The following is a 14,377-nucleotide window of genomic DNA, read 5'->3' as shown; positions in this document are numbered from 1 at the left end:
GATGGCCGCTGAGTGCCCCGCGCCCCGGCAGGGCAGGGCAGGCACGGAGCGGGCTGCGGCAAGCGAGCAGTGCCAAGGCCGGTGCTGCTGCCGCCGCCGGGGGACGGTGCACGGGGAGGGGTGTAGGGGAGCGCTGCCCGCCGCCCCCCGCCCTGTGCTGATCTCCCCTCCCTCGCTCCGTCCGTCCCTCCACTCCGCTCCGCTCCGCTCTGTTCTCCGCCTGCCCTGCCCCGCCCCGCCCCGCGGGAGGAGTGCGGGCTCAGCCCGCCGCCCCGCCGCTCTCGCTCGCGTTTTATGACGGTCGCTGCCTCCCCAGAAGTTGGGGCCGGCCGCGGCGGCCGCTCGCTGAGGCGCTCCCATGGTGCCGGCGCCCGCCGGGGGGGGGGCCGTCCGCTGCCGCCCGCCGCGCCGCCGAAACTTGGGGGAAGTTTCCGAGCGAGTCGGTGAGTACCGGGCGGCGGCTCCGCGCCTCTCCCCCCGCCCGCCCGGCGCGGCCGCGCAGCGGCTTCTCCGCCCCCGGGGGCGGCGGGCCGGGGTCCCGCTCCTGTCCGGCTTCACCTCCCTCTCCCGGGATTGGCGGGGGATCGGCGAGTTTGCCTCACGGTCGGAGCCGCTCCAGGAGCGGGGCCGCCCGTGTCCCGCTGCTGTGGGCAGTGCGGCGCCGGAGCCGGGCCGGGAGAGCGGCGTCAGCTCTGGCCGGGGCTGGGACGGCGGGCGGGGGGCGAGAATTCCTGTCACGTCCCATGCTGTGGGTGATGGATAGGGTGTCGGGAAAGAGAAGCCTAGCCCTGGAGATCTGGAGAAAGAGTTTTCTTCAGAGAAGCCCTCTTTTCTGTGTGGACTTGGGCTTTAAAAGCAGAGCAAGAATGGTCGTTTAGCTGCCAGCGTCGCAATCTTCTCCGCTGTAATAGACCTAATCAGAATTTTTCTTCTGTATGATTTATTCCAGTTTATACAATCCCTGCAAATCCGACCTCTTTTTTTTTTTTTTAACGCCATTTGTCCATAATTTTGTTTCTTATTGTGTGGCATGTTATAAGTATTGCATAGGATGAAAAAACAGAGAATGTTTTGAAAAATAAATACTGCAAATGTTCTCAGCAGAAGTGTGCAAACAGAGGGGTTATATAGCATAGGAGTAACTAGTATTTAATCATAGTAACTTCTTCAGTAAAACTTGTTGCAAACTCTCACAGGGCTAATGCCGGAGATCCAGTGAGTGGATGTGAACTAGTTACTCATCTTTTCAGTGCAGTACATTTTGTTTAGAGTATAGTGTATTATTAACTTTATGGTGTTCAGTCACAGCTTAACTTATCTTTTTGTGTAGCAGCTACAGAAGACCCACACCTGGTCATCTTTCTGGTCATGATTATGTCAGAAGTAAGAATGAAGTAATTAAAAAACTGTAACCCACCACTTGAGTTAGATCCCATTTTATTAGTGCTTTAAGCAAGTATTTACTGATATGAAAAATTGAAGTTATTTGTCAAGATCTTTTTAGCTTAAGTCCAAAAGACTCTTAACTCCCAGAAAACATATTTCCTGTCAAACCACCACATTAGCATAGACTTGGTTGCTCACATCAGCAATGAAAATGCAGTTGGGCATAGAATCAATTTAAGGAGATTTGGTAAGATACATTTAAATGCTGGTATTTATTTAAAATAGGCTATTTCGAATATTGAGAATAAAGTACATTGCAATTGAGATGTCTTGTGGCTCTGAGTGATAAATGTAAGTAATACTAAAAGTTATTCAGACAGCTTGAGCTGTTTCAATAGGAATGTGGTGTCTTTCATCTCCACCACATCTCAGTCTCGCATTACTAGAATTGCTACTTGTTGTGTTAATTCATGATGTTACCATGTTCTAATAATTATGAAGGATTGACAAACAAGACAGCTTCCAATCTTTCTGAGGAGTAATTTCTAACATTGCCAGTAAGTGGTAGTGGTACTTTTATCAAATATATGACTATAACTGCTGAAAGTTACACTAATGTACAGAAAAGTTATAGACACTCACCAAATATTTTTAAATTCTCTGAGTATGGTCAATCATTGTTTTCGTTACCATGGGCTGTTTCCTCTCCTGGTCTTGATGTATTTGCATAGCACAGTGTAGCACCATTCAAGTGTAAGAAATCAAGGGCTCTGTAGAGGCAGCCCACAGCACTGCTCCCATGGGTGTTTGTGCCACACTGGCTGTGTTGGGGAAATCTATAGAGCTCAGTTCTAGACATCTTTTCAAACTGAAGTGGCATGTAGCACTGTGTATGACCTCTTGTGCCCTCTTCCAGTAAGGAATGATTAAAAGCTCTGAAGGCAAATTTCCCATTTACAGATTGGTACCATTCCTTTTCATGAACTAAGGAAGTATGAGTATATAGTTGTCCTTTTAGACCATAACTTCCACTTGCAGGGTCTCTTTTGCCTGACTGTATGTACATGTCTAAGTGCCTATATCACCTGGAGCTAGGCCTTGCTTCTTTTAAATGCTGCAGAAATTGTGTTTTACCTTGCACCATTGAAAGGAGCATTGAACAGAATAAATATAGCATCCTGTATCTTATTTGAAATACCAGATTTCCACAAATAAAATAGAAGTGGCAAATATTTGTTATTGAGGAAACAATGGAGGCAGAGGTGCTTTGATTTTTTTTTTCTCTTATTGAAAAATAAGTGCTTTATCAGACACGACAGCACTTGCTTGCATTCAGCCCAGTTGAAGATCTTGCAGTCTTAAGGTACATATCAAAACATTTCAAAAGCATTGCAAATTAATAAAAATTATAGGAGTACTAAGAAGGGGGGGTAAAGCTGGTGGGGTAAGAAAGTGCAAGGCTACCAGCAGTAATAATGAATCTACTCAGCCCACATGGGAGTCCTTCAGTAATAGGTTAGCTAAAGAGTCATATTTCTTTTAAATAAAAGGGTTTTCTTCTCTTGTTACCAAATGTTTGTGGGATGGAAAGATAATTCTTTGGCCCAGTTGAGCTGAGGTAGTAATTCTGGGGAGAGGGCAGTATGAGGAAAGCAGGGAGAGAGGTAGTAGGGCTGCTGCTTCGGTGTGGTGAAGGCGAAAGGCTGATGCAATGAGATACTAGCTTGGCAGGAACAGATTTATGTCAGGACTTGAAGGAACACTTTGTGCTCAAACTGTTTATCACTAGGGAAATCTTCCTTTACCGTATATGAATCCTAGTCTAAATCTTTGTATGAGGTGGGTGTTTGTTTACACATTATTTTAGTGCACGAGAGATGGAACAAGCGTCCTCTTACCAAAGAGCTGGTTTTCAGTGTATGAGAAAAAATTTTTCGCAGAAGATTGGAAAGGCTGTTTTCTGACAGAGATGAATGTTGTCCATATCACATGTACTGCAGATTATGAATTGAAAATACATTTAATATTTAAACACATATTTTATTGACCTTTAGAAAGCATGTTTTCTATTTAAAATACCTTAATCCCTAAAATTAGTTATTTTCTTCAATATTAATAAGTTAGTATAAAATTCAGAAATACTTCACAGTAGCGGGATGGCTTGCAACAGGGCGGAACTTAATGTCTCATTTGAACAATTTAATGTGCCTTGCTATTTGCTGGGCATTTCAGACATACCATATTGTGAGGATGTCAAAGAGAATGAAAATCGCTCTTACTGATGGAATAACTGCTGGAAGACACAATTGGTGGTGGATGCATATGCACAGACGGTAGGGTTGGAGTAACTTTTCAGATGTAATATTGCCCCACTCTGTTGCCATGTACTCAATAGCTGAAAGACTACATGACAAATCAAGCATTTCTGAGTTTTAAAACTTCATCTGCCACGCTATTCATACTTACCATGCTAATTTAAACCATTTATGTTTATCTTTTGACTTGCCAAGAGATCCAGACTGCCATGCCAACACCCGTACCTACTAAATCATGTTCAGCTTTATTATAAATTAGAGTTACAAAAGTACTCCTGTTTGTAGTGACACAGTCTGCAACATAGTCTTTTGTCCTGCTGTGCCCATGCTAGTGGTTGGATTTTGTGGAAGGGATCCGCTGTGTGGGATTGTGGTCCTGTGGGGGAAGGTGATACAGGGCTGCATGGAGAACGCTGAAGAGACGAGAACCTCTGCCCAGTGCTGGTGAGAGGATATGAAACTCTGATAAATGTAGCAGAAAATTTTAACCTCTGTGCATTAAGAGAATAAACACAGCACCCATTCTGTTGGTGTGGAATGATTTATGCTTCCCTGTTTCTCTTTTTCTGTAGCCATTTAGCGAAACTCAGAGCATTAGTGCATTACAGTGCTAGACCTGCTTGGCCTCTGCATCAGGCACTGAGTGACTGCTGAGGATGGGTTCCAAGTGTGTGAAACTGAACTCAGAATGTGCAAAGCAAAGATGCTTTGCAAAGCAAAGATGCTTTGCTGGCTTTGTGCTCATTAAGGCAGCAGATTGCTGTCTCTGATCACTTAATAAGCTTATTGCTTGTAATTCTAGAACAGAGGTGATATATGAAAACATAAAAACAAATAATCAGTTGCATTTAAATAGGACATTAACAGAGATGGAGATAATATTTAGAATTTCAAAAGCTGTTTAAATACTGTCACAAATCCATTATGGTCTTCAAACTCTGTAATTGGTCAGTCCAAACATGAAATATTCTTTTGGATGCACAATAGTAATTTCATACAAAAAAGTCAGTAGTTAACAGACAACAACTCTGAGGGAAAGTTGGAAAGAGGTTATTCATAACAACTATAATGCTACAGCATCCAAGCATTTAAATAGAATTTGAGTTTTTATAGCCTCAAGAGAAAACAGGATCAGTAATATTCCATATTGCAGTAAATCTGTAGGATGATTAATCAACCTCATCATAGCCCTCTCCTATGCCCTTCCAATCTTAATCGCAGTAACCTTCCTTACCCTAGTAGACCGCAAAATCCTAAGCTACATACAAAGCTGAAAGGGCCCAAACATTGTTGGCCCTTTCAGGCTCCTCCAACCCCTAGCAGATGGTGTAAAACTATGTATCAAAGAGCCTATTCGACCATCAACATCCTCTCCAATCTTATTCATCACAACCCCAATACTAGCCTTACTCCTAGCGATCTCAGTCTGAACCCCATTGCCCCTTCCATTTTCCTTAGCAGACCTCAGTCACCCTAGCTGATGAATTGATGGTTTGTAGAAACTGTACCTGTGTTAGTCCTGTGAACAGATGTCTTTGTGTCTGACCAATATGCAAAAGTTTTGCAAAAGGTTCCAATCCATACACAGTATATCTCTACAACCTTATTGGTATAGCCAAACAACTCCCTTTGTGCCTGATGGAGTTTGGGGGTAGTCTGACCATTAAGTACAGCTTGTTGGACAGAAGAAACAGACTGAAAGACCAGTCACATTTTATTCCAGCTGTCTCAGTTAAATGAGCATGCAGTCAGTTTCTGCCTTATGTGCCTGTTTCCCAGCTGCAACAAGCAGTCTGATTTCTGCTATGTTTCATGGTTTGTTTTTTTTCATACATGTGTTATGTTAGTGCTACCTAGAGAATGAGTTGGGCTCTCCTTCATTGCATGACTGAAAATATTGTTTAATTTTTTAATGGAATGCTTATTAAACTGTGTTTGCTCAAGAGCCATGTTATAAGCCTACTTTATAACTGTTCTTAGCAATGCCTTCTTTACTGTTTTCATCCAGAACAGCTTTAACTGTTTGGTGTTTTGATGGTTTGTGGCATTGCTAATAGCTTTATGTGATGCTATAAAAAGTGAGTGAAAAACAAAGCAGGATTCCTTCTTGATGGTGGTTCTTGTCCCTTGCTTTGCATGAGTTGAAGAAGACTGGTTGTGGTTTGGTTTGGGACCAAACTTTACCTGTTCTGCCAAGAATAAGAAAGATCTGATGCAAGGACTGAGAGAAGAGCCATTAAAAGGTGCTGTATCTTTGGGTTTTGATTGCATTTTATGTCTAAGCCTGTTACAGTATATCAGGGGAGCACTGTGGAACTTTTACTTAAAAAGAAACCTCTAAGAAAACCATAGCTTTCGTAATGACTGTGACAGTTCACAGTCAGACAGAGGAGCTCCAAGTCAGATGTTAAGTAAACAGAGTAGAATACAACATGGTCAGGACTCTACCAGGCCATTTCTTTCATAGGACACATAGATCAAACCTGGTGAGCTGTGTTTATGCTGGGGCTTTCGTCTTGTAGCTTGAGTCCTGGCTGGTTAGGGTGTAAAATAGGTGCATTGAGCCACCTGAAGGAATGATTTGCAGGGTGCAGTGGGAAATCCTACTCTTTTTCTAGAATTTGTTTGCAGGTTTTGGCTGAGGCACACATATAACTGCAACACATGCAGCTGAAACATTACAGTGCTTGTTCCAAATAGTGCCAGCCTACTGGTCCAGCATGTGTGAATGAGCTTATCTTACAGCTGCAGTGTTTTTGCGGTAGGATCAGAAAGAGTGTGTGAGACAGTGCTTTACACTTTTCAGCTGTGATTCCTGACCTTTGGAGAGCAGCAGTGTGCCTCTGGGTCTGCTCGTGCTGGGTGTTGCTAGCAAACGCTGCACAGGAGAGGTGCTTGTTACGTGATATGGTCAGGCTGGGCGGCTGTACACCAGCCAGTTCTGCTGCTGCAGGACAGCGTGTACAGCACAGAGGGACTGCAGCCTCACAGGGGGAGAAACGGCCCTCCACTTCCCTGTGAGAAAGGCTATTTTTGTGCAACTGTGTGATGAGCTCTGGTATCTTCCAGCTCTGAGGCGCTTTAATTAGGATGGCCATATCAGTTGAGAGAGCATGTCAGAAAAAGAAGTCACTGTTGCAAAGAAGCCTGTGCTTCTGGTTCTTAGGTATGTATTTTGTTTGAACAGCTAATTTCCTTGAAATAATGGGTAGCTTTGAGAAAATTCATTTCTTTGGTTGTACTACATCCAGATTTTTTCAGTGGCATGTAATTTCATCCACCACAAGGCACACACAAGCGGGTTGACTGCAGTGGATTCTGCTTGATGGTTCTCAGGGCTCTAGCTGACCACAGAGGTGCTGGTGCTGACAGTAAGGAAGCATGGCATTCACCTCTTTAAGTGGTGTGAGGGGCCTGCCTGACTTGCATCAAAGCAAGAGGAACAAGAATATTTGCTTTATACATCATTGTAAAGCTAGCATGGCTTTATATAAAGGGGAAGTCTTGCCTGACAAATTTGGTTGTGTGATGGAGCTACAGGTTTACTGGACAGGGCAGAGCAGCTGATATTGTTTACATGGGCTTATGCAGTTTGACACTGTCCTATAGGCCATCATTGTCTGTAAATTAGAGAGACATTAGAGAGACATTAGATCTCCCACTTGGTGGACAAAATGCTGGCTGGATGGCCACACTCAGAGCTGTGGTCGATAGTTCCCTGTCCACATGGAGACCAGTGAGGAGTGGTGTCCCTCAGGAGTGGGTCCTGGGGCTGGTACTGTCCCACACCTTTGTCAGGGACGTGGACAGTGGGGTCCAGGGCAGTCTCAGCAAGTTTGCTGCTGACACTGAGCTGGGTGGGGCTGTCCACACAGGGAGGGAAGGGATGGCATCCACAGGGACCTGGACAGGCTTGAGAGGTGGGACCATGCAAACCTCAGGGAGCTCAGCAAGGCCAAGGGCAAGGTCCTGCACCTGCACTGGGGCAATCCCAGACACACCCACAGGCTGGGCAGAGAAGTGATTGAGAGCAGCCCTGAGGGGAGGCACTTGGGGGTGGTGGCTGATGAAAAACTCACCATGAGCCAGCAGTGAGTGCTCCCAGCCCAGAAAGCCACAGGAATCCTGGGCTGCATCCAAAGGAGCGTGGCCAGCAGGTCAAGGGAGGGGCTTCTGCCTCTCTATTTTCCTCCTATGAAACCCCACCTGGAGCATTGTGTCCAGTCCTGGTGTCCCCAGTTTAAGAGGGACATGGAACTGCTGGAGCAAGTCCAGAGGAAGCCACAAAGCTGATAAGAGGACTGGAGCTCCTCCCCTAAAAAGACAGGCTGAGAAAGTTGGGGCTGTTCAGCCTGGAGAAGAGAAGGTTGTGTGGAGACCTCACAGAAGCCTGCTGGAAGAGGGAATACAGGGGAGCTGGAGATGGACTCTTCATCACGGACTGTAGAGACAGGCAAGGAGTAAACGGTATGCACTGAAAGAATGGAAATTTAGGTTAGATATAAGGAAAAAATCTTTTACTATGAGTGTGGTGAAACAGGTTGCCTAGGGAAGCTGTGGATCCCCCAGCTCTGGCAGTGTTTAGGGCGAGGTTGGACAAAGCCTTGAGCAGCCTGGTCGAGTGGGAGGTGTCCCTGTGCATGACAGGGGAGACTGGGGCTAGGTAATCATTACAGTGCAATTCCAACCCTTAATATCTCTATGATCTATGATTTTTCAGGCTTATGGTGTATAATGTATCCAGCATACAGGGAAATTAAGCAATATGTTTGGCCCTTGTATCTTTGATCCAGCCAGTGGCATAGGTGAATGCACTTAATGCCGTAATGTGAAAAGTAATGTTGTTTACTGTTGTACCCATGTGTTTGTTGTGGCCTGTTCTATTGCTTTTTTTTCCAAATACGAAAAGTTAATATTTTATTACGGTTATGAGGTATAGTGTGAAAATAATTGCAGGTCTCTTTTCCTCTCCTGTTCTACTGCTGCAGGTGAAGGTGAAGAGCTCTCTCCATAAAAGCCCAAGGGAGCTTTGTGGAGCCAGTATGAATAAAAAAATCCATCTATTGAAAGGAAAAAAACATAGGATTTAGGAAGAGAGACTCCTCCTGACTAGTTGTTCACATTGACATTGAATGATATAATGGGAATCTTCATGTAGAACTTTCTATAGTCATGCTCCTGTTTTCTTTGCTGAGGTGGGAGTTGCAGACTTTTAAAAATAGTTTTGGCCTATTATTTGAATGTTATTTCAAACCCAAGGAAACAAGGAGCCAAGTTATCACAGGAGATCTTCAATTAGAAGAGGGAAGAAGTTTTTCACAGTGTTAGAATGTGTTTAGTGTTTCAGTTTACTAAATCATGCAGAAAAGGAGAAGAGGTTAAAGGATCAAGAGCCAGGGACTGTATAGAGATTCTGGATAATTTGTGAAACAAAATGGAATATGTGCAAGTAGGAAGACCAGGACAGGAAAGTCTGGGGAACTAATGGTTGTTGGAAAGACTGAAGTTATAGGCTCTGAAGCAGTTGGTTCCACTGTCTTAAGTGGACATTTATGTGAACACATGACTGAACATTAAGTGGCCAGTGATCAAAAGAACATGTTTAAGACCTAGAGTAATGATTTGTTTAAGGATGTATTAAGGCTGGACTAAAACACAGTAAAAAACCCAGCTTCCTCAAAATGATTAAAAAATTCTAATGCAATTTGAATTGCACCTAGAAGTGTATTTTCATACTGATTTGAAATTTTCAGAAATTGTTATTATTGTAAAGATCACAGTGTTTCATGGATAGAGCTATGGTAGGAGTAGAAATATTTTTGTTAGGGTAGGACTGATTTTGTCAGTGGCTTGCTTTTGAAATGGCATACTAGTTGCAGTATTTTTTAGCAGCCTGTCAGTGCAACAGCATGTAAAAATAGAGGGAACAGAAAGATGGTATTTTTGCATCAAATAGATGATGTCATTCATCTACTCATTTTATATGTGAGTGGTTGGTACACATACTGTTTGTTTGTGTTTTTGGAGTTTGTGTTTCATTTACTAATGCTGGACTGTAAAACAAAAATGTAAGCTGTCAGTAAAAAAGGACTGGCACTGTTTGTTGTTAGGGGTGAAATAGAAGAGCTATCTCTCACTAGTTACTTTTTTGTTGGGAGTTTTTAAACTTCTAAAAGGTTCCTACCAGGGAATCTGATCTTGCAAAAGGCTGCAACTATTTGTGTGAAGAGTTTGTATATACAATCCCATTTATAAGAAGCAGAACTGTGGCTTTCTGGGCAAAAGAAGAATTCTCCTTTCCACTTCTGCATCTCAGACACCTGCTCTAATCAAATATCTTGAAAATTATCCATTCCCATTCCCATTAAGATTGAGCAGTACCACAGAGCAACAGCCTCAGCTGTGGCTTTGGGGCCTGAAGGTCATACACTCTCTCTTCTTGGGACTTTTCATTGTTGCTTCGTATCCCAGTAGATTGGTATTTTCCAGATGCTCTGATCACTCCCTATCCTAAGAATACAGATAGGTATTCTTGCAAAATGTTATTAAAATACCTGGTCAGAAGCAGTGTGCTTGTTTACAGGCTGTGTCTTGTGGAGCCTTTCAGACAGCACAGGCTGAAACCAGCTTGGGGAAAGTGCTGGATACACTCAGGCAGCTGCGGCTTCAGCTGAGCATCCAGCAGCCTGCAGACACAGCTGCCATCCCCTGTTCCTCACCAGCCCCTCTCCCTCTGCTTCTGCTGAGCAGAAATTGCAGTCTCTCTGAGTTTGGGCTAATGTATATGAACTCGGCAACCAGTGATCTCTAGTACCAGAGGAGCAGGCAGTGATTTAGCCTATGGGTTGTGTGTCCATCCCTGAGAGGGGGGAAGAGCTGCAGAAACCAGTAGAAGTGTGGCACCACTGGAGGTGGAAACTTGCTAATAGCAGGAGGGCTGAACAAACAACTGTATTCAGTTAGGCAATTACTGGACAGAAATGAGGCATTTTCTGGGGAAAGAGGAATGTCAATCTATGTTTTGCTCCATTGATGCTGTTCATACACAAGTGACTGGTAGTCATTTGTGCTGGTGCTATAGTACCACAAACAGTCCTGGAGGAAATTTGAGTATTAGAAAAATGACAAGAAGGAATACCAGAAAGACATTTAACAGGCTAATATCTATACTTTACCTTGTGTAAGTTTTCTAGTGTGCATGAAGGGACTGAGTAAGTCTAAGATCAAGTAATTCTAACAGTGTAGGTCAAGGATGGAGGGTATGTACTTCTGCCTCAACATCACTGACCTTTTGTGTATTCTACATTATAAATAGTTGCTTATCGGCAGCTCTGGCTTTTTGCATTGACTTTTGATCCCTACTGCTCTTACCATTCCTTTCTTTGTCTTGTCAGTTACTACAGGAAAGAACCCAATCCCATGCATTATATTGTTTTGTCATTTGAAAAAGTCAAAACAAATGCTCATATTCCTTTGACTTTTTCTTTGCAGACTCGTGGTGTGTGGAATGGGTGAGAAATGATGCTTTCAAAACTGTCATTCTGACTCCTTTCTGAGAAATGACATAAGGCTCTAGGGAACTATCTGCAGAAAATGTTACAGATTTTATGTGTAGTGTTAGTACTTCTTGATATTGTTTGGTTCAAAAGATGTATTCATGGGTGTTAAGTACTGGCTGCTCTTGCCTTGATTACCAGCAAATCGCTGTGTAGGGCATGGTCATTTAGTTGTTAACACTTTAAGCAAATGTTGAAATGGTAAAAAAGAGCCATGTGGACCATTAGATATATTTACTGTTGTGGGTCTTCCTGACCCCACAATAGTTTCTCTTCAGCTGTTAGTAGAGTTGGGCATTGAGAAGTTGTGAAGGAAATTCAAAACAATGTCTCCAAGTTTTGCCAAGATTACTCAGTGAAATCACTTGTTGCCAGATGCTCATGATGAATGAAAGAGAACACCAACCACTGTGGTGGGAATTAGTTTTCTGAAATTGCTCAAAGCCAATTATCAGTCCAGTTGTTTTAGGGGATTATTAATACTCTGTGAACTGTTCTACAGTTTGAATGACACACCAGCAGGTAGAAGTTATATTTATGAGGAAGTATTTCTCACCTTTATCCTGTTAACTGTGGGAATGAATACAGCAGCTTCTATTTGGGATTTCAGTGTAGCTGTGAAAAAGGGATTGGAGCACAGATTGTGGGATCAGAGTGAAAGATTTGGTTTGTATTTCCCAAGCAGTAGCTCCTGGAAGCGATACGGAGCTTGTGGCTAGGAATGGAGCCATAACCCTGTCCATGACTGCATGGGAGGCTCTGCAGTGAGTTCAGAAAGACCTCAGCCAGATGTGAGCCTTCGAAGCCTCTGCTCATGGCACTGCTTTCCAAACCATAGCAGAACCTCTTACTTTTTTTTTTCTTCTTCTTCTTGGAAGAGGGGAATACTTGTGTGTTTTGGTGTGATTTTGGATGTATTGTGCTCTTAGTTTTTATGCGAAAACTACTTGGAAGCTGTAATAAGCCTGGTGTTGATTGTGTTTCATGGATAGTGCATCCAACCCAAGAATCCAGGGACCCTGCAAACAGACTATTCCTCTTCCAGCTGTTCTTTTTGGCAGTAGCATGAGCTGAAAGGTTTACATGAATTAAAGATTCCCGACTGAGTATGAAGTTATCTGCTGATCAAACCCCTTTGCACAATTTGTTAATAAAGTGAAAATCCACTAAGTATGTTTGATTGCTTCAAGGGTAGGTGCTGCTGGGAGGAATGTAGCATCCTTTCTGGAGTCTGGTTTGTTGATTATTGTGTGACCCAGTTGGCAGCAAGCCTGTCCTATGAGGCACAGGACAATAATATGCTGCACAGCTATTTTGCTAAGTAGTTGAAATACAGTGCCAGCATTATTTGGGACAGATACCTCTTTGATAACCTATTGCTGCTAAGTTGCACAACAAAAAAAAAAAAAACTCTTTTTCCATCATAAAACGTTTCTCCATTGTTCATCAGCAAGCAGAGGAGAGGAGCTCTGTTTCTGTTGAGATTTAAGGGTAAGTTTCTAGTCAAGGTGTTAGCCTGTCCTGTTGCTTACTAGCAAATCTGCTTATTTTGAAGTTTTCCCTACTCTAATCATTTGCTAAAAAGCATAGTTTCAGAAAATTCACATTGGGCTGTCAAACTTATTTAGAAGTTATTTTCATAAATCCAGAAAAACTAAAACTTCACTAGTCGGTATCCTCAAAGATAATCTTATTTTGTAACTCTTGTCTCTGCCACATAATGACTTACCTGCAGGAAAGAAGCACTTTTTCACCAGTCTCAGAATGGCTAAAAACTTGCTCTTTAGCAAAAAATAGGAATCTGGCAAGCTTCAAGTACAAACCAGTCTCTTTGTGGAGGCTTACTGCAGGCCCTCGGATACACTCGTTGCTCTGCGAAGTTAATTCAGTCACCTGGTGTGGTTAGTATGATTTTTTTTCCTCTGTTTAAATTTCTCTGTTTGAACTTTGCCTGAAAAGTAGACTGGCACATGTTCTCTTATTTTTCAGATCAGTCATGCCAGCTATGCATAAAAGAGCTGGAGCAAAAGCATTCCATATCCGTTAAGTGTTTTATTTTCCAGACTGAAAACTGAATACTTGCAGCTTGTATGTCATTATATGCTTGTCATTCCTAATTACTTTCTGGCATGTTCCTGGGTGTTTTGTAGACAGGAAAATGCATTTGATTATTTTTTTAAGCTAGGGTAGCAAAAAAAAAAAGGAAGAAAAAAAAAGAAAAAAAGAGAGACTTCTACAAGAATGCCAGAGAGGCACTTTTTACAAGGGCAGGCAGAGATAGGGCAAGGGAGAATATCTTTAAAATGAAAGAGAATGGGTTTTGATTAGATATTTGGAAGAAATTAGGTATTGTGAAGGTGGTGAGGCACTGAAATAAGTTCCCCAGAGAGGTGGTGGATGCCCCATCTCTGAAGATATTCAAGACTGGGTTGGATAAGGCTTTGAGAAACCTGATCTAGTGAAAGGTGTCCCTGCCTATGGCAGTGGGGTTGGAACTAGGTGACCTTTAAGGTTCCTTGCAGCCCAAACCATCGTGTCATTCTGTGAGTTAGAAAACTACTGGGAGAAGGAAATGTGTAGACATAATAACTTCTTCCTTTCTGAAAGAGTAACTTGCTTTTTCTCTTATTATCAGTAAGAATTTTGGCTTGAAAAAGTAAGACTGTTGCATTTCATAACTGGAAATTAATCATCAAGCATATAGCTATTTTCAAAGAATGTAAGTATGTGATTTTTCCCTGCAGGTATTCTGAATACTGTGGCATGTTTTACTGAAGGAAAACATTGAGATTGCATATCAGATTTTATATGCACAAATCTGTAAATGTGTACGGAGAAGCAGATCTGTAGTTCTGACCCTTCAGATAGGCTACCAAGTGAGCTACAATAACTCACCTGAGGCTAGTGGTAGATAGAAACTGTGCCAATGAAGAAAAGAGTTTCCCAGCTGGCATTTCCTTTGCTTCTTTAGATTTTGTTCTTTCTTGACAGTCACTTGACAGCTTGACTACTCTAGAATAATGTGCTGGAGTATCGGAAGCCTGTTATCTCCTAAAATAGCTGTTGTTCCTCATACAGAATGTAAATCTCCAGAGTCACTGAAATAAAGAGTCATGCAGC

The 14,377-nt window shown here is 42.7% G+C and overlaps 1 protein-coding gene across 2 annotated transcripts in view; it reads left to right on the top strand.

Annotated features, from left to right (window-relative positions):
• The first annotated feature begins 219 nt into the window (after nucleotides 1-219).
• Nucleotides 220-14,377, top strand: part of GHR (growth hormone receptor) — a 118,725-nt gene continuing 104,567 nt past the window's right edge. The window contains exons 1-2 of one of the 2 annotated variants that reach the window (XM_071425480.1): nucleotides 220-443; nucleotides 8,422-8,506. The gene's annotated coding sequence lies outside the window, so the exon portion shown is untranslated. The remainder of the gene's footprint in view (nucleotides 444-8,421; nucleotides 8,507-14,377) is intronic. The other variant, XM_071425479.1, reaches the window with a different exon arrangement.

The sequence above is a fragment of the Agelaius tricolor genome, unplaced genomic scaffold, assembly GCF_023055355.1.
Source record: "Agelaius tricolor isolate 1412-34295 unplaced genomic scaffold, bAgeTri1.0.p SCAF_4, whole genome shotgun sequence".
In the NCBI taxonomy this organism is placed as follows: Eukaryota; Metazoa; Chordata; class Aves; order Passeriformes; family Icteridae; genus Agelaius; species Agelaius tricolor.
This window is presented reverse-complemented; position numbering and strand designations above follow the sequence as displayed.